The 20,430-nt window shown below is 34.1% G+C and overlaps 1 protein-coding gene across 1 annotated transcript in view; it reads right to left on the bottom strand.

Annotated features, from left to right (window-relative positions):
• Positions 1 to 20,430, bottom strand: part of LOC115232858 — a 53,088-nt gene that overhangs the window by 29,480 nt on the left and 3,178 nt on the right. The window lies entirely within an intron of this gene.

Genomic DNA, 20,430 nt, shown 5'->3' with positions numbered 1-20,430 from the left:
GTGATTTCTATGCTACAATTTGCATAGCTCGCCCCGCTCGCGTGTTTCGCGCGAAAGAAATCCGCGCCGCGAGTGGCCTGATTCCTTTTTACGGCGGTCGTCAAAAAATATGCGGATCGATCTGCGTCTACGGACTGCTGAACTATTTTCGCAAGACATCGAGATAACCGAGAATCTAAAGGCCGACCGATTAAAAGCGCTAAAATCGGGGTCGTCACCTACTGAGAAAGCGGCGATGCCGCAAAGCTGACATTTACGCGATATATAATTTTTTTTCCAAATTTTACTTAATTCTCTCTGAACAGCTTAAAATTTTATATTAAAATACATTTTTATTTAATCCTCTCTTTAGATTTTATTTGTTCCTAATTCCAATTCATAACAATATGTTTTAATTAATTATTGAGTATAATTATCTAATTCGCAGTTTTATTTGTATTATTTTGTTCATTTCTATTATTATAAGAATTTTGTTTTAAGTTTTAAAAGTATGTGTATTTTCTATTAATGCAAGATTGTGATGTGTGTATGTGTAGCCTTCTCCATAATTCTTAATCATTACAGATTCAAATGTGACTCGTTTTTTAATTACAAAACTTAAAAATGACGTTATAATAATTACTTAGATTTTCTGTTAATTTTTTAAATATTATTTACTTTTTAACAAACATGTAAAATATTTGTCATTCAATTTGAAGTAAATTTAACATTACAATTTTTTTGATACGATCGAAATTTTACTCGGCATATAAAAATTATTTTCAAGTGGACGTATGTTGTGGACGTATCAAATAATAGACGTTATTAAATGATTAATTCTCAAAGAGAACGCTTATAAAAATGGCTTATTTAGAAAACCAAAGACAATATATTTACACTAGAATATATCGCACGCGATCTGTATTACGTACGAAAACAAGTTTCCCTGAGCGAATCCCCGGCAAACGAGCTGATTGCTAAACGATGTGTCTAATTATCCTCGCCATTTGTACGAATGCTCGATCGTTCCTCGCTCGTAAAATCTTTCTCACGTAAAGGCATGCTTTCGCGCGTGCCTACGCTGCGACTCTCCTCGCTGGCAAAAGCGAGGCGAGGCGAGGCAAAGCGAAGAGAGCGAAGGCGGCCTGGCGAGCACTCAGCTTTCGTTTTCACCCAGCCTGCTTGTTAATCCGGTGAGTCAATAGTTGTATAACACTGGAACTACGTTGCGTAACTCTCGCTGTCGTCGGTTTCCCTCGCGACCTACTTGCCCACTAAACTAGACATACATTCTTATCCAACGGTGATCCGTCCTCTCTCTCTCTCCTCTCTCTCTTTCTGTCACTCTCTCTCGCGTTCGCTATTTTGCTCGATTTCTAAGGAATCGATATGTGTCATTTACCATGCGTGCGGTTCGCACATTTCTGAAATCGAGGAAGATTTTCACGGCAATTCGATAGATTTGACGCTCATGATAGTTGTAATTTTTTTTCGAAAATAAAATTTAAAGCTGCTATATTTATGTATAATTATTTTATTCACTTCAATGAGTGCATTGTAAAATGTAATTTAAAACCTGAAACATATACTTTTCAAGTAATTTCTCTCGTGTGACTTTCCAAATTGACTAATCCTGTTTTTTTTTTCCTTGAGAACGTAAAATTGCACCCCTCCTAGAACGCTCTTGGTCAATGTAGACAAAATGAATTGCATAATTATAAATGCCTAGATTTTTTCGTTATTATGTATAAGGTAATTTAATTTTCAGGCATATGCATAGACATCGTTTTTTAGATACTAAAACGAATTTTGTAAAATTGTTTAAGCTAAAACTTACAAAATATTGGCATTGGTTTCTACATTTTTTTTTGCGCTAAAGCGTGAGAATGTTTTATTGCAAAACATTAAAGAAAAATATTAGACTCTTAAAAAGTCACACTCATCAAATATAACATTCAGGAACGTTCTTATTGAAAATGAGCTAAGCATGTTCGAGGATGGGTGATAATTTTGCAATGATACGAGACGCGCAAACCGCGGTTAACGCATTATATACAGTTGGTTTCTGTATAGTTTGAAAAAAGTCAGACGATATTTTATGAAGCGTAAAATTAAGCGTCTAATATTGGTGCGCCACCTTTTGCATTTTATTCGATACCGTAAAGGTGTTCTTCCGCGATTCTATATTTCTATGCGACATGCTAAAGTCGCCGTCTGAAATAACCGTCGATCAATTACAATGTTTCCCTATGAAATGGCAGCAAGAAAAAACCCGGTGAATATTTCATTATCAAACTGACTGAATGCAGAGTCTCCTGGCGACGTTCGACTTTCGGCCACAACAATTCAATAAAGGATAGTACCATAGGATAACAACCATGTACTAGATGTACAAAATCCTCGTAATATAGTTCTCGTAAAATCAACGCAGCATGAAAGGACAACTGTCAAAACTTTTAATGTGCATTATCGCTGGAAACTTTTTGAAAAGCAAAGATAAAACAGAAAAATTTTCATAAAAAAAAGAAAAATGCTTTTATTGATTATTGAATGCAAGATATCTACCGTATTACTTTTTATCTAGCAGCAGAAATTTTTTGATTTACTTAATCTTTCATCAAGAAAATATCAAAATATATCGTAATCTGTTATATTTTTATATAAAAATATATATTATCATATTTATAAAAATTTCAACTATAGTATATGAAAGCCACTTTGCATAACGATGATCCGGTAATATTGTGCCTTTTTACTAAAGCACGCTACACTCTTTTAACGATACCATGTGTTGACTAACTTGAATCTCTTCTTCTTCGCGCATAATATATAATTTTTCTAATAATTTCGAAGCATAATATCTCCAAAATAAATCGTAGCAAAAGTTCTCGTCTGCCTTCGAAATGCCATGTAAAGTATTAGAACTGTCGCGAAATCTTCTCTCAATCGATACTTGCCTCTCTCTCACTCTCCTCTTTGATCTTTTCAGTATCTTGAGCGACACGAAACTGAAGCGACCTGCTGCGAATCGGCATGGACATAGCTACGGATAATTTTTCTTTCTTGCCCTGGGTCGTGGTTCTCGACCGAAACCGGCGGTTATGATCATTAACGCGCCTCGACTCAAACGTCATGTCTATTATTAATCCTTTAGATGCAACAAAATCTTCCCATAAGGATGCAGGACCAAAAGAAACATTTCATTTTTTGTATATAACCATTTATGCACGCACAGAAAGAGAGGAATAATATATAAAATACTATTAATTTTTAAGATAAATAAAAAATATTTTTTATAAAATATTCGTTAGATATATATTTTACATTGTTTTTTTTAATAGTGTGATATGAAATAATATTTGTAATTCATGAAAATATTTATTTCACATATTATGGCTTAATAACCATTTAATCTTGCATGAAATTATTATATTTTTATTTATTGGGTTGAACGGAAAGTTCGTTCTGTTTTTTACTAAGAGATGAAGACCGAAAAAACGGCACGAACTTTCCGTTCAACCCATTACAATAACTTTGATCTCATTTGAAAGATAATTTATTTCTCTACAACTTTTGTTTCGGTACTTTTAGTTAAAAGACGCATATTTTCCCTGATTCTATTGACGGTTATTCGAAAACCTATGGAACAAACTATTGGGTTGAACGGAAAGTTCGTTCCGTTTTTTACTAAGAGATAAAGACCGAAAAAACGGCACGAGCTTTCAACCCAATATATTTATTATTACTATTTATATTTTTGTCAAATCAATCCAGACTTTCTCCGTTATTTAACACTAAAATTTATATCTCAATTTAACAGTTATGATTTATTCACGTACGTATGTTTTTACAAATCATATGCCAGAAATAAAATCAACGAGGAGATTTAAAATATAAATATGTTCTGCTAAATATATCCAAGGCAATACAACATTGTTATGCCACCGAAATCAAATATCACTATTTCGCCAGAGACTAAATATAGCAACGTATAATTTATTTATAATAAAATAATTGCGCCGAGATACCATTCGCGTCTCAAATTATAGCTATAAACCTGCCTGCGCGCGCGTTTTTTTATGAACAATCAGTCGTGTTCCATAATCGATAGCCGTGCGCGCGTGTTACAGAAATTGTGAGCTCACGAAATCGACTGTCGGTGGGCAAAACGGGGTCATCGGGGTAGACGGGCGATGGAAATGGATGGGATACAGCGATAAGAGAGACGCAGGGCGCTTGAATTTTATGAAATCCGAATAAATAGATTTTGCGAAACGTTCGCGATCGCTTGGACGACTGCTAGTCGCCGTTAATCTGTGACGCAATCGATGCAAATATTGTACTTTTCTCAAATATCTTGGATGTATCGCCCCCCACTCCCTTTCCCGTTTCAATCCTTAAAAAGTTCGACTCGTATAACGTAATTAATCGCGCAGAATTACCATGACCCAATTACATTTTTGATTATATTACACATACGTAAAAAAGTGATGTTTTTACGCAGTTTTAGTTTAATTTTATAATAAGCGATCTCTCTCTCTCTCAAATTTTTTTTATAAATCAATTTTACTTACACAAGGGAGTTCGATAATAATCGTATTTGATAAATATCGCAATGCGAATGCACTTCTGAAGAAAGATAAAAGATATCCATCGCGTGTCTGGGTCGCATTACTACAATTGAGGAGCTTATTTCCTGGCTAATTGTAAGAGCTCAGATGTACAGACACTAAAGAGCTTTGCGTGTTATGAGTATAGAATGGAAGATTAAACCTTATATTGATATAATATATGTACATTATAGGAAGATTGTTTTTAAAATCATGTATAGAATGCTTATTATATGCTTCACTAATGTAAAAATGTCATATAAATGAAAAAATAAAAAAAAGAAACCAAAAAACAAAATTGATTTAATATTTTCCTCTGTTAATACACATTTCCGTAATGCTAACAATTCATTTCCGTTTTAAAATTTTTGATTTACTTACTCCAACAAATTAATGCAAAAATGTACAGCTCTTTCAAAGAATTTAATAAACCCTGTATCAAAAATTTGATAATTATTTTTAGTATATTTTCATTTTTAGCTTTTTCAATTTTACATTGTATATTTTAGCAATTAAATTTCTAATTTTGATAAAAGTAAAAGCCGCTTAAATTTAATCAAAAAGCAGAAAATTTTGTTTATATACATTCAGGTTTACATTTCTAAAGTGTTCGCAACAGCCCTTAACTTTCACTATACCTTCGTAATTAAGTGTCTCTCGAAAAATCAACGTCAAAGAAACCCGTAACATTAAAATTTAATGCCATAAAGAGGGGCAAATATATATTTATTAAATTCTTCAGTCTTTAACAAAATGGCAATATATTAGTTGAAAATTTCAAAACTATTGGATTTTAACTCTGTCGGATATATTTGTCGATAAAGTTTAATGTGTGAATTCATTATTCTATTTTTGTAAAATGCATTCTTGATAAACCAAAAATTCAAACCGAAGGGATTAATATGGTATTATATTTGATCTAAAATAAACGGATCGCTACAAGAATTCGCGGGATCGTTTTCGCTAGAACCTTCGATTTTTTTCATGTCTCGTTTAAAAATAACTTGTCATTCTCTCAACTGTGACAGCCCGACACCCCTAAGAAAAAACATTCGCGAGAAATGCAGTCCACGTGGAACGAGACTTAAGAGAAATAAAACAGGAGAGAAAAAGGTAAAGATAAAAAGAGAAAAGAAAAGAAGAAAAGAATAAAAAAGTTTCGCGTGAGCTTGACGCGACTGCCTTATTAACGGCAGTATTGAGATTAAGTTTATTCAGCAACGAGTATGCCGTGACATACTAACCAAGTGGTCGAGACCCACTTAACTCACCGGGTGACCTCCATCGAAATGACATGGATGGGGTGATAGTGCGTGCGGTGCGCATTCTTCTTTTTTTTTCTCTTCTTACTTATTTCGAGTACGCGCGCGCTGCGGAAAGCGAGAGGCCGTGAGCCGAGCGTCCTTCGATTTTCATACGGGAAGACCTTTACTCGAGTCGAACATGCTCGGATTTAAGCACGGCAAGCGGCTGTAAGACCATGCGATGCATCTAATGAATGAGTATGTCTGACACTTCGAAAACTACAGAAACAACTTTGTAATCTGTACATCTATTGGGTAATTTTCCCTACAAAATAATAGATTGAAAAATGTCCGCGACAAATTTACCCCGAATATAACTGTGACATTCGGTTAATTTATTTTCCAAAAATCAAGATTTCACAAAAAGAAAATCGATCCATAGAATAATATATTTTTTAGGACAAATAATTATTAAAATATCAATTAGATTATTAATTTAGGAAAATAAAACAATAATTATAAATGTAATATAATATAAATACAATATAAATATAAAGAATTAGCCAAATAATATATAATTCAGAATTGTTGTATTCCAAAAAATTATATTTTAACCCTCCTCCACCGATATCTTTAATTATACAACTTATTATTAATTCTAATTTTTTGCGTGTAGTTTGGTAAGCCTTTATTTTGTAAGACATTATTTCTATCTCGCAGTATCGGGAATAAGTACAAAAATATAAATCGATTAAGAAAAAAAGATATAGTAGCCAAGAAACCACATGTCTTGTGTGTAATGCAAAGGGAAAGTATAAAAATACAATTTCACTTTCATTCGTAGGTTGTGTCGAAAATCAAATAACGCGTCGATTTCGACGCCTGAACTTTTGGGACGAGAAAGTTCGGTAATTTCACCATTAAAAACCTCGCGACATTCGTAAAATTCGAAGATAAGCGAATAATTAATTTTATAAATACCATATAAATAAATTAATAATTACTCACTCCTTCATTGCTCCGCCGTCGCCTGATGTTTCCTTGGGCCTTATCTTCCTTTCTCGTTTGTCCTTTGCTACTTCTTCATGACACTTTCACTCACGGAAACACAATTATGATCGCGTGCGCAGTAAATCTTGAATACGACGATGGAGCGATACTTTACATAGTACTCGCAATGTTAATCACGCACTTTATTTTATATCGCAATAAGATAATGCGAAAATCAAATGATTGTACAAAGCTACGATCTGTTTGACACTAAAAAATCGCGCCATCGAATTCACGCAATGTTATCTTTTTGCGCAGTATCAAGTCTGCTAACGAATAGTATATATATTTTATGACATTTTTATTTTATCTTTTTATAAGATATTATTATAAATATAAAAATTAAAATTAACAGTTGATATGTACAAATTCAAAAATATATGCCATCGTTTTGTCGACCTACGCCATTAATTTCGATCCAATAAATTACATAAAATACGCGGTTCGGCAGATTAGCAATATATAAACGATGAATTTATGATATATGATTGATGAATATCAGAGTATAACGTCAATAATAATTGTACTTTTCAATTAACTTAACTTAATACTGCGCAACATTACATAAATTGGCTAGTTAAGATACAAGATAATCGCAAAACATATTAATTAAATATGGGCTGACAATCTAATTGTTCGAATCATTCGATCATATATAGGATTTCCTAATATTTGTCGCGATCGCGTGTTCCGAGAGATAATACGGAGCATTTCACATTTCTACCTTCCTCCTCGACTCTCGCCACGCAAATGATAACAAGAATGCGGCGCCGAACTCCTGCTCTGCCCTTGTGACGTATAGCGCGCTATTGTTTACATATAGTAATGTTGTTGTCGTTCGCGCGACGAGACTCGGGTATAAGAAAAATGTTTTGTACGTTGTAGTATTATTTCCCATGATAAAAGATACGAGAGAGAGAAAAATATAATCGTGCCAAGTATATTAAAAGATGTGATTGTTCTCTTTCTCTTTCTCTCTCTCTCTCTCTCTCTCTACAATTATTATCAAGGATTATCAATCCACGCAATTAGTTTTCGCGATTATCGCGTTTTAATTAGTTTTTAACCCATAATATCACACGGTATTAAAATAAAGCCGCCATTTTCGTATTTTTCTATTAAAGAAAAAGGCGCAGATACTAAACAAGTCGCATTTTAATTAATATGTATAGTTACATTTATTGAAATACGCATTTTGTGTGATTTATTCGATCGAAAATTATTAGCAAATTCTTAGATATTATAATACATTCCGTCGAATATCTATTTCTAATTTTATCTTGTATATTTATTCATAATTATAATGACAGATAATAAAATTTCCGTAAAATGCGTATGTATATATTGTCCATTAGCATTATGTGAACTCGACCGCGCAATTTTTCAGTGCTAAGAATCGTAACTTTGTGTATAACTGTGATTTTTTTCACAGCGTTTTTCCAATATCTCGCAATATAAATATATCTGCGCGATTAATGTTATATAAAATGTATCGCAATCGTCGTATTCTAATAATCAGTGCACACATAATTGAAATTAATCGTGTTTTCTCGAGTGAGTGTGTGTATCATAAAAAAGCAATAAAGGATAAACAAAAGCATGAGAAGGCATCAGGCGACGATGGATGTAATAATTTATAATTTTATTAATTTATTATGTATGTTTGTGCTATTCATAAAATTAATTACTCACTTATATTCGCGTTAATGTTTATTGCTAATTTATCGCTATACATCAAATTTATTGATCGCAAAATAGGTTTAAAAAATAATCGAAAAGGTGCTGATTTTTATATCAGCACCCTTAATAATTATGTTACATATTTAAATTTGATTTCATATAGTGATATATTTACGAAAATATTAATTTTTTTTTTTTTTTGTGAAAAAATTGAACATTAAAAATAATAAAAAAAGGAAAAAATCATTATTATATATATTATGTCCCGCGTGTTATATGAGTACTCTAATCCCGAATACGCGTACGTTTCTTACGCAAACTAGCGAAAGTAGACGGGCGCGCGAGAGTCGTTTGGTCTTACACAGACATATATACAGATAACTCTCGTAACATGTACTTTACTAAGAGAAACGAAGGCACGTGAGAACGCGCGTGTGTGCGCGCTTTGCGAGCCGGTCGCGACTTGGTCGGGTTGGGAAAAGGATTACGAAATTCCGTTGAAAGAGCGTTCCCTTCGCACCGAAAGCGAGAGTGGAGGGCGGAGGCCCGGGCCAGACCCACCAAGTCGCCGCCGATTATCGTCGATACCGAATTTGGGTCTGATACGCGTCAAATTCAAAGAAAAATTGATGCGACATTTCATGAAAATTAGAAAAAATTATAATTAACTCCAAAATACTAATAAAAATGAAAAGCATATTCAAAAGGAATTTTTAAATGGCATATTTATATCTAGTTTTAATCTTTTTTGCTTGTGTATATTTATGTTCAAAACTAATTATATGTATAATATATTTAAATAATTTTTTTAAAGATAGAGTGTCGATCAAATCTGTATAAATCACAATATTTTTCAAAATTATATACATATATGTTTCAAGATTATAAAATAATTGACAGGAATAAGACAACACTAACACTATATGTCAGTCAATGATTTTAGCGTTCAAAAAATGCGTCCGTATCAAGCAAAATATTTTATATAAAACGCAAGAATGCGGGAATCGTTTTGTATATTTCTGAAACACTTTGTATAAGAGTGTGTTTTATTAATCTTGGGAACATAATAGAATGTGTCATTGCACGAGCGATGAACGGTCAAGAGGGACCCGCATCCTGTTTTCTTATGCGGATGTTCAAATGAGATATACACTCTGAGAAAAGACAGGAAGGGTCAAAACGTCGCTTGTCAATATTATTTAATCACACTCTTCAAGACAGCATCTAAAATGGACTATTAAATATGCCGTTTCTCAATTATTTGAAGTCTGTATTACGTGTCTCTCTTTTTTCTTGATTTTTAAATAATTTCCAAAAGTGGCATTTCTTCGCTGATATTTTTTTCCAAGTCACATTCTACTTTTTTTCATTTATATATTCAAAATTACAATATCCGAACAATTTTTACGTAACTGTAATAGAATATTAAAAAGAATATGTTTTACAAATACAAAATTGAAAAGTTTTTTCTCTTGCTAAAAGAAGAAAAGAGACGTAACAAGATTAGAAAACCTGCTCGCTCTTTGGCTTTCTCGAACTTATCGAGATTATAACGATCCTTGTTACCTATATAGGTTTACGACACTTTTGGAATAAGGCCCTTTCTCTAAAACGACGAATTGCTACACCGTTGATTTCTTCACATCGTCACAACATTGAGCTAATTAAAATGTGAGACGCAATTTCGTCGGTAGGTGCGACAGTAAAAACGTCTCGTGAGAGAGTTTCAATAAGCATTTAATGATCCGTGCGAGACGAAGAGAAGCCGGCAAACAAAAAAGAGACCGTTATTTGTAACGCATGTTTACGCATGAGTGAAGTTGAAATATGTATTATGAAAACAGTCGGGCACTCTTAAAAACGTTTATGTAATTCGTTTGTGTCCCGATCCTCTCCCGAGAAAGTGTCATTCGTCAGGATTTTACCGTCATGTACTTATCACGAGAGAACGCGTCCTTTTTCAAGCGCACGCTTCATTTTGCTAATAATCGATATGCTCGCGATACGATATGCTTAACGGAATAAAATTAATTATGCGATTATCGGGAATTCCGCGTAGTGATTATGCATTCCCTGACCGGATCGTTAACATTGCAAGTGAGTTGTTTAACCCATCTTTCATTAATCGCGGCAGTTGTATTACCGTTAACTTGATGTAGTTGCGTAATGCAAAATCAATTGTTATTTCTCACATTTTCGATTTTGTATTGTATATGTATCTGAAAGTGAATATGTAATTTCCCCATAATATTTTTAGAATGGATTGCAATTTAGCAAATATTCTTAATATTTTAGAATAAAATTAAATTTGTATTATATCTCTTAAAAAAAAATTTTTTTTTTGTTATTTTAGCACGATACATGATTGAACTTTAATTCCCAAAGTAGGACATTTAAATATAAATATTTCATAATTAAAACGTGTAGCAATCTAGATTAGCAATATATTCAAAGGATTAGCAATATATTTTTTCGTTAATGGATTGATAAATATTCGATGAAAAAAAAGAAAAAAAAATTGATTTCACCCAGAAGATTAATAACTATTTCTCAAAATCTTTCGCGTATTACAATCGTAAAGTTCAATCGTTCAGGGTCACGCTCCCCCCCGTTTCCCGAAAACGGTTTCCTCCCTTCTTCGGTGACCTACATCATTTCGGAAATGCATTAGTTGCGTATCTCTCGCGGCCTTAGCATATCGCGACTTCCATTTACGCGACGATTTATGGATATTATGCTCGCCGAGAGATAAAAAAAAAGCATCATCTGCGCCGTCCACGTCGACGACGCCTGCGCCGCCGCCCGGGGCGAGATAGATGCGAGAAGACGCCGCGCGTCCACGTACGCGGTCGAGAAAGGACGGAGGGAGAGAGAGAGAGAGAGGGTGAGTGCGCGCGGGAGAGTGCAGTGGGAGGCAAGGATTCGTGTCATTGTCAGTGGGTAATCAGGTCAGTGGGCCAGTGGGACGACCACTTTCAATTTCAGTCCTTCTAGCCGTATATAACGCGCCGGGTCGCGCGCGCGTCGTTATCTCTCGCCTCCTTTTCTCTCTATCTATCTCCATTTTCCCCGTCCCGCAGATCGCTGCAACGCTCGCCCTCTCTCTTTTTCGCTTTATGTCTACCTGGCGCGAATCTCGTTCTTTTTCTTTCTCTCTCTCTCTCCCTCTCTCTTTCTTGTCAGTTTGTCTCGGCCACACTGGCAAAGGCACGATGACGTACATACGACAGAAAGATATATGTATATATATAATATATATATAATATATATGGAGAGAGAGAGAGAGAGAGAGAGAGAGAGAGAGGAGCAAAGTCATATCAGAATGGTAGAGGGATAAAGAGGCTGAGCTACTGACACGCGCCAATCGCGTCACGCTTCCTCACGCACGAGCGTAACCGCGGCTCGCCGCAACGCGCAGGGATGAAGTCTCGAGGGGGAGAAGAAAGAGGGGAACGGGGGGGAGGGTACCTACCTCGCTTGCTCGGTCAGCCCGATGTTTCACCCCGCACCTCACCTCGCCAGGTCGTGCAGAGATAGCGGAAAGTAGGACGCGTATTAAAAACCACAGACCATGTCCCATGGCGTCATTTCTTGTGCCTCGGCGCGGTGCGCCGGTATTACTCAATCGAATTCATCATAACTGGCACGAGAAACTTACGCGTGTATGAGCGGCGTATCGAACAGGTTGATGGGATACTGGCGCGGTGAAGTGAGGTGAGGTAGAAGCGGGATCGCTTGGAAGGCGCAAGCGAGACGCGATCAGCGCCTTGGCGCGGTGATCAGCTGAAACTTTGAAATTAAACTCGCGGGCTACTTCTATAAAATTGCGTGCACATGGGCGCGAGCGCAATATGTGGGAGAAAGAAAGAAAAAGTAATTATTTTACAAGATGTTACGATAGATCTCGGATGCTCTTCGCACGTCCTTTATTCTTTTATTTCTATCACACATCGAACAAGACAAATAAATATTCGAAATTCTCGATTTGTTAAACGTTTTCTCTTAACGTTTTATAGATATATCTTTGTTGTTACTTTAAATGCTATCACGAGATATTACAAATGTCGAAAATAAAGCTTACCGAGAAATATAATGTCTCCCTAAGTTTTCTTGAAAGAAAAATTTCGTCGTGCTTCTCGATAAACCCCACACATCGTTTCGTTTATTAATATAAATGACTTTACTATTAAATATTTTATATAATTCGATCATAATGACGCAAAGCGAGGCGAGCAGCACCGTCGTACAATGATGAAAGGAAGCTCCGAGAACTGCGCGCGCGCGTCGTTCGAATCAATCGCACGCACGCTTGTTTTTTAAAATCTCGATGACACCGACAGGAGCCCGCGTGATTAATTTTCGCGAAAATCTGGGACGCAACCTTGGCTCTTCGTGCAACAAGGCCGATCGAGCGTTGTATTTAGAAACGTTCGCGAATACGATGTATATACCGTGAACGACGTAAAAGCGTATTTCAATGAGATAATCGCATAGAAATGCGCAGTTACCGATTTTGTTAATTAGAAAAGCAAAATTTTTCTATAAATTGCAGAGACAGTTAGAAGAGAAACGATAATATAACACAAATAATTATATATAATGTATATAATTACATGTTATACATACTTATAATTGTATATAACAATAATAAATGTTAATTGTAATTTTAATAAGTCTAAGAATTTTAGTTATCAATACAATGCGATAGAGATTTATTCGGTTTTTAAACTATTCATAACTTTTATAGACACACAAATAAAAAAATCGAGATTTCACTAAAAATAACATATTTTAATATTATCTAGATTGGAAGATTGTTGTAATTTCTTCTGAAAAATTTGTAAAAGAAATGTATTTATATATCAAACAAGTAGGATTCAGTAAGAGAGAGAAGAATCTAATTATCTCTTATAGAATATCAATTATTTAATTGCATAAAAGTATACAAGAGTTATAGCCCAATCTAAAATAGAGCTGACAAATTTTGTAATTCATAAATTTAATTAGAAATTTGTGTACCTAGTAATATACGAAATTAAAACGTAAATTATTCTTTGTTCAAAAGCGACATGAATGCAATACTGCATATACAGGTTTATTTTTATTTTTTCGTTTTTATCATTTAAAGATTATATACAAAATACATATGCGGGTAAGAAATAAAAATTAGAATAGCTATATGCAAATTGGATATCGATTGTGTGTGTCTGTGTTGTCAATTATTGCATTTTCATGGCATTCTCTTCGTTCTATATTTTAAATACGCATGACTGAACAAATTGAACGTTTCCACCGTGCTAAATTTTTTAACAGTCTCCTCTTTTTAACGATGCCTTCTTTCATTCGTTACGCGTGCGTTACGCACAATTCAGAACTTTCCAAAACGTAGAATGGTCAATATTTCAAGATTACGTAGCATTAGTGAAAATTGATCGAATTTTATGAAAATATAAACTGAATTTCACACAACTATGGTCAAAAAATAAATCAAATGTATTATAATATTTATATATATACTATATATACTTGCATAATTATTGGACTTATATCTGATATATCAGCGCTAGATCTTAGTTATTGATAACAACGCGAGGGCGCCACGCGACGGCGTACAAATTTTACCCACGTGATATATAACCGAGAGCAAATTTTGTAACGTTATAAACCAAGAGAAATCAGACTATAAATCTTATATGTCCCTTCTACATTGCACATTGCACATTTCAAATTAAAATCTTTCACGCGTTTGTATAGCATATTCTTTACAATGTATATGATACTTATTATAAAAGAAAGATATGTGCATTCACACAAAAATATTAACAGCTTTTAAGAGATATTCCAGATAATAAGAAATAAGAAAAGTATAACAAATTGATTTCTCCCCCCCCCCTCTCTCTCTCTCTCTCTTAAATATATATAAAATATATATTTTAATGCAACAATTTTTCAAACTAGTCTATTGTTTCTTCTCTATAAATATGTAATATTTATGTCAACCATAAATGTTTCCACGATTACAAAAACGCAATAAAGATGTAATTTCTTTATCACTTGCGTGGCATGCTATAACTAGTCGAAGAAAATGTTACATCGAAGTGACTTGAATAAATAATAGCAGAATGTGTCATAGAATCTTTTAATTACAGATATCTTAGAGAACATTAAACTGTTTCCTAGAAATATAATTTCTATATAAAATTTTCATTCTGTTTTCTAGAAATATAATTTCCTAGAAATATAAAATTTTCTATTTAATAAAATTCACATGATGCAGGCCATTTGTATCGCTACGAAAAATAATTCCGCGACGATGTAGTGTTTAATCTCGCGAGACCCGAGAGCCGCGTCAAGTGCACCGGGACACACACGCGGGCATTTATTTTAGATAAATTAGAACGCATACGCCGCATGTGTACACCGTGCGCTTTGGTTGCTCACGTAGCACACTGGGAACATTGAATAATAATAATTACTATTGTTGGCTCTTGGCGCGGTGTTATTGAGTTATTCCGATGCGAGTTTATCAAAGTGGGTCAAGCGATTCAATAGCGACCGCGACGGAGGCGAAACGGTCCCATCGTCTTTAACCGTGGACGTGGGTGGTAATGCTGTATGTGTGGATGTGTATTGCGCGGTGCAATAAAAAGTGCACACGTAGAAGAGAGACGTTTACGCACTGTTACTACATCTATCGAATGAGAGAAGAGAGAAAGATAGAATCGATCCCTCAAGTCTGGACGCACCAAAATCGGCGGAAATGTCCCATGAGGGAGGCGTTAACCCATTTCTCTTAATCGTACGTGGAAGCGAATTAAGAAACGGTTGATTTACCATTGCCCCGGTTACACCTACGCCGAATAAAGAAGGCGGAATAATCGTAACTCTACCACACTCTTTTTTTTTTTCCTTGGTATTTAGTTTGACACAAAAAGTTTTAATGTAGTTAACGTCAAATTAAAATAAGGCTCTATTTAGAAAGAATTCAACAAAACGAGAATTAATTAAATAGATAAATTTGACACTGAAAGTTAACGGAATGAGGCAATTAAAGAGAGAATAAAAAATTTTTTTCCAAAATTTTTAGAACATTTTTCATTTTTTTAAAGCGCAACCTACGATAGTCATTGGTTGCATCGTAAATCTATCATCACCATAATTGTAACACTTATTTATGAACATCAATAGGAGATAATAGCGATCTTGACTCTTATAAGAAAGAATCCATAGAAATCATGACATCTACAGTCAAATAGTAAATTTGATTCTAAATGCACGAAACAATGATATCTTTCACAGGTGTTATAATAAATAGACTTCCCCATTGATACTTGCGACAGATACAAATAGGCGATTTGTTGTAAATAGACACAAGCTGGGTTGCCTTTCATCCCCTGGGGTGAGAGTTGGGACAACAATATCAATTGTCACACAATAGAAGGAACGGAAAGGGCGAAATTCCGTTGCGCGCGTTTTTCCCTTCGTGGTACCCTGAACGAAACGGGATGGACAAAACAACCTGTGTTGCATAGTGCTGTTACGACTGAAATGGCACGTTAAAGGCGAGCCATCGTCGAAATGATGCTGATGAAACGGTTAAAGAACAGAGTGGTTAAACGGAAGAGGTCGACGAGAATAGACGGGAGGTTGAAAAGGATCGTCGCGTGCCTATTGTTGTGTACAATTCTACTTCCGAAGTCATCGAGCAGAGGAAAGGGAAAGCGCGCGTGTTCTGTAAGTTATCACCCGTTACGGGTAAGTATTGCCTCATCAAGATGCGTGTTGAAAAGAGACGCGTGTTTGTCTTCACCGTATTGTTTAACGCGTTTCTTTCTCGTTTATTGTAGCACGCGATGGAGCGAGGGAATTCTGAAGAAACGAATGTTTTCTTCACAAATCGTAAAGCATAGTTTACCCTTAGATACCTAAACTTTTAAAAACGACACATGTAAAACATGTGCATCATTTCTTTACTATTTCTTTATTTCTACGGTATAGTCGAAATAGAATGCTGGATATTTCTTTGTGTGTGTTTAAGTAAGAATATAAATCTTACATTGGTCACGAGGAAAATTTCGCGTAACCATTTCTTTAGCTTTTCTATTCTCATTTCAGATGCACGGTAAAAATTTTATTTTCCCAATCTTTACGTTAGAATAAGATTTATTTGAACCAAAAATTCAGAACTAGATAATCATAATTACATATACAAAATTGAACAGAGAGAGAGAGAGAGGGAGAGAAAGAGGGAAAGTTATGTAATAAAAAAAAATGGAGCAATTTTATTTTCTAATTCTATAAACGTTTTATTTAAAATCAACGTAATAAAATTGCATTTATTTCAATTTATCAATTCATTGTAACATATATAAACAATGAAATAAAATTATTTATATATGTTATGATGAATTATATGACATAAAATTATTATTACAAATTTGTTAACAAAGTAAAAGTTTGAGAGAGGCCGTAACTAAATCTTTCATCCCTGCTATTTCGTAATAACGAAAGTGCAATCGTCGTCACTTGGTGTTTATAACACCTGATTTCCACGCCATTCAAATTTACCCTCACGTAAAGTTTTTTTTGACCAGCGCGACCCTCCTTAGTCCCCTTTTTTAGTCCGCCACCCGGGGATTGTTCTTTTATTCCTCCTCTCCCCCTCCCCCCATCCCTATTCCAACCAAGCGGAATTTATCGTCATTTATTGTGCAAACTATGTCGTCTCGCTGGCGTTGAGTTAGATGCGCAACAAGTGCAATTTCCGGCACAGCAGGTAGATGTTTTGATGCACCCCTATTTTACCTGCCGTTTCACCGAATCTATTCGTACCGTAATCTCGTATCGATGGAGGATCATGCCCAATTCTTAATGCCACGCGCCACTATACTCAAAAAAACATAGAAAAGATGGGACTGTGAAAGTCTTTTGTCATAATAAGAGTAAATGTGCGGAACTGAAGCGTTCGACCAATATTTTTTTTCGAACAGAGACGTTACGAATAATCACGATAAAATACGACGGGCATAATTTCTTTACGACATTTTAATGATAGTAAAATGGAACCAATGGCCCGGAACATAGGCGTAACAAAATTTTAATATATGCGGAAAATAAGAAAAAGTTGTTCAAATAGATAAAAGAAAAAGAAAATTTTACGGTTCTGCTCCGTTCAACATACACCATATTCATTGAAGAAATTATAGTGCAATTAGGGAACGCAGCGTGTTGCAAAACTATTAGATAATATTGTCTCGAAGAATTAATAATGCACTTTTGTACTTTTGGAGCCATTAAATCAAATATAATTTATGTACCTAACTATCTCGTTCGTTAAATGTTGTCTATATGTTAATGTATGAGCATAAATAATGTGTTATAATTACTTTAATCTTAAGTATTCTAAATGTTAAATCAATTAATAATTTGTTGCCTCAATTATATTCAATCAATTCGATATATTAATATTTAAAGAAATTTCGTTTATTCAAACGCAGCTTTCTTTTCTCAAATAATTTTCAAAAATAATTACGTAAAAATACAAATGTATTCAAAAAATTCGAAGACTTAATGTGCAGGTGCTGTTTTAATAATCCGACATAACTATTTAAATTATCAATCGTACCATATTAACGACTTGCATCTTATTAGATGTAACTATTTGATCGCTATCGGCTTCATATATGGTAATCTTACTTATCAAAAACAATCTTTTATTCAGTGGATGAAGATAATGGGTTTGAACATTTGCATTAGAATGACAATATCAAAATTAAGGCCTCCTTGGCGTGTGCATAGCAATTGCAAAATTACGACTGGCCGACAACGCGGAATATCTCCAATGGCGGAATCTCACACGCGTCTGATAATTTTATGTCACTTCCTATGTTATCTATCGCGATACTCGTCTCGCGACAACGATATTCGTACTATTCATCAAGTGACAGTTGATCGTGTTTCAATCAACCCGCCCAAAAAAAGAACGCCTTGTGTAATCGAAATTATTCGATAAGAAAAAAATATCCGAAGATATATTCAGGTAATATAAAATAATATCGAACGTTTTCTTTTCGAAAGTGAATAATTATGAGACTCGAGTTTGTTAGTTGACTTTGTACAACATTATATCTTAGATATATAGTAAAAGTAATGTCGTGTCAAGCGCGCAAGAATACAAATAGAAGATAAAAATTGCCATGACAACACATAGTTGATTTTTATGAGTGCACATAGAATAGAAATAGTATGCAAATATAATTTTTATAATTAAAAAATGTGAATGTAATTATAATAATCTTTTCAATAAATTTTTAAGCAAAAGAATATGTTTATGATATTAGAATATTTTTGTGATTTTATTTAAGACATAAAATATTCATAAACTTCATACTTCATAAGCCGATACTTCTTGTTGAATATTTAGTATCGTTATCGGAAATGTGACGACTGCGTGCCAATAATTCCGGGTATGGTTTGGCAATTATAGCGGCAAAACTGTCACGTCATCGTCGGCCACGAGAAAAATACACAATTGTTGCTGCGGTTATAAATTACTTCGGCGACGTATCGTAACAGAAAGCTAGTCGATAATGATCTTTGTTACGCATTGCAAAGCCAATAATAGCACATAACGCAACTACTAAGATGGCTCCATGAATTATGATGAATGTATCAATGCATTTTGACAAATTTTGCACTGATTGCACGCGAAACAATAAAAAATCATTGCAATCATTTAATGTAGAATGGTCTTACACAGCCCAATCCGTGTAATACACTGTTCTTTTGCAGATGTGTGTTAATATTTGTGTTACTAATATATTATAACGATACGTTTTTCATATGAATACAAATTGTAGTAATAAATTTATAACAGCATAATATCATTTTTTATCTAAAAGAATTCGCAAGAAAAAAAAAATGACAGAACAATATCACATAATATATTTAATGCATTTTGAATAAGAATGAATATTTTTATATTTAATCTTTGTCTGATTTTTCTTATTTAGTTTAACAATGATGCCATTAGACCGATTACACACAAATATTGTCTGTGTATCTTTACTTGTATGATAAACAAGTTTTTACAAATCGGAAACACTCTGCAAAAAATCTGCGTTGATACTAGTTTCAAAAAATGGAAACAGCTCACGAACTGTAGCAAGCCATTCGGCATGTCCGTAATATTAAGAACCTATTTTAATATTAAAAATTTGCACGCATCGAAATGAATCGTTTAACCTTCAAATCCCGCATTATTTGCGCAATAGTGACCATACATCGCCTTACAGATTAGGATTTTTTCATTTATTATTTTTCATTTATATAGATTGCATTATCTCACGTTGCGCATACTGTTAGTGGCAAAAAAGCGAATAGCACATAAAATATTTTGGTAGCGATAAAAAGCGGTTAAAAACATATAATTCTGTAATTAAATTTTGCTAGAGCGGACAGGGGGTGATTATATAAATGGACGGATAAGCTGGGACAAATGGAAATACAGGACATTAAAAAAAAAAAGAAAAAAAAATTTGTTTGATAAATTTATTCATAATTTTAGCATAGATTGAACAAACATTTTCAATTTTCAGATATTTTCATTAAAAATATCATTTCAATAATTTTATCGAGAAATAATCACACAACTTCGTTACTTCATATTTGTTCCTCTATGCAGTGTCTATATCCGAATTAATTGGAAACGGCTTACCACTTGTCCCAGTCTACTCAATTTGAAATATTTAGTAGATTTTCGTATCCGAACGATGACGAATATTTTTGCAAACGAGCTTCGTGGAATATCGGAACTCGTTTCGTCTCAATGAATAAACATAGAAAGAAAGAAAAGAAGAAGCTGCGTA

The sequence above is a fragment of the Formica exsecta genome, unplaced genomic scaffold (genome assembly GCF_003651465.1).
Source record: "Formica exsecta isolate Colony F162 unplaced genomic scaffold, ASM365146v1 scaffold15, whole genome shotgun sequence".
In the NCBI taxonomy this organism is placed as follows: Eukaryota; Metazoa; Arthropoda; class Insecta; order Hymenoptera; family Formicidae; genus Formica; species Formica exsecta.
This window is presented reverse-complemented; position numbering and strand designations above follow the sequence as displayed.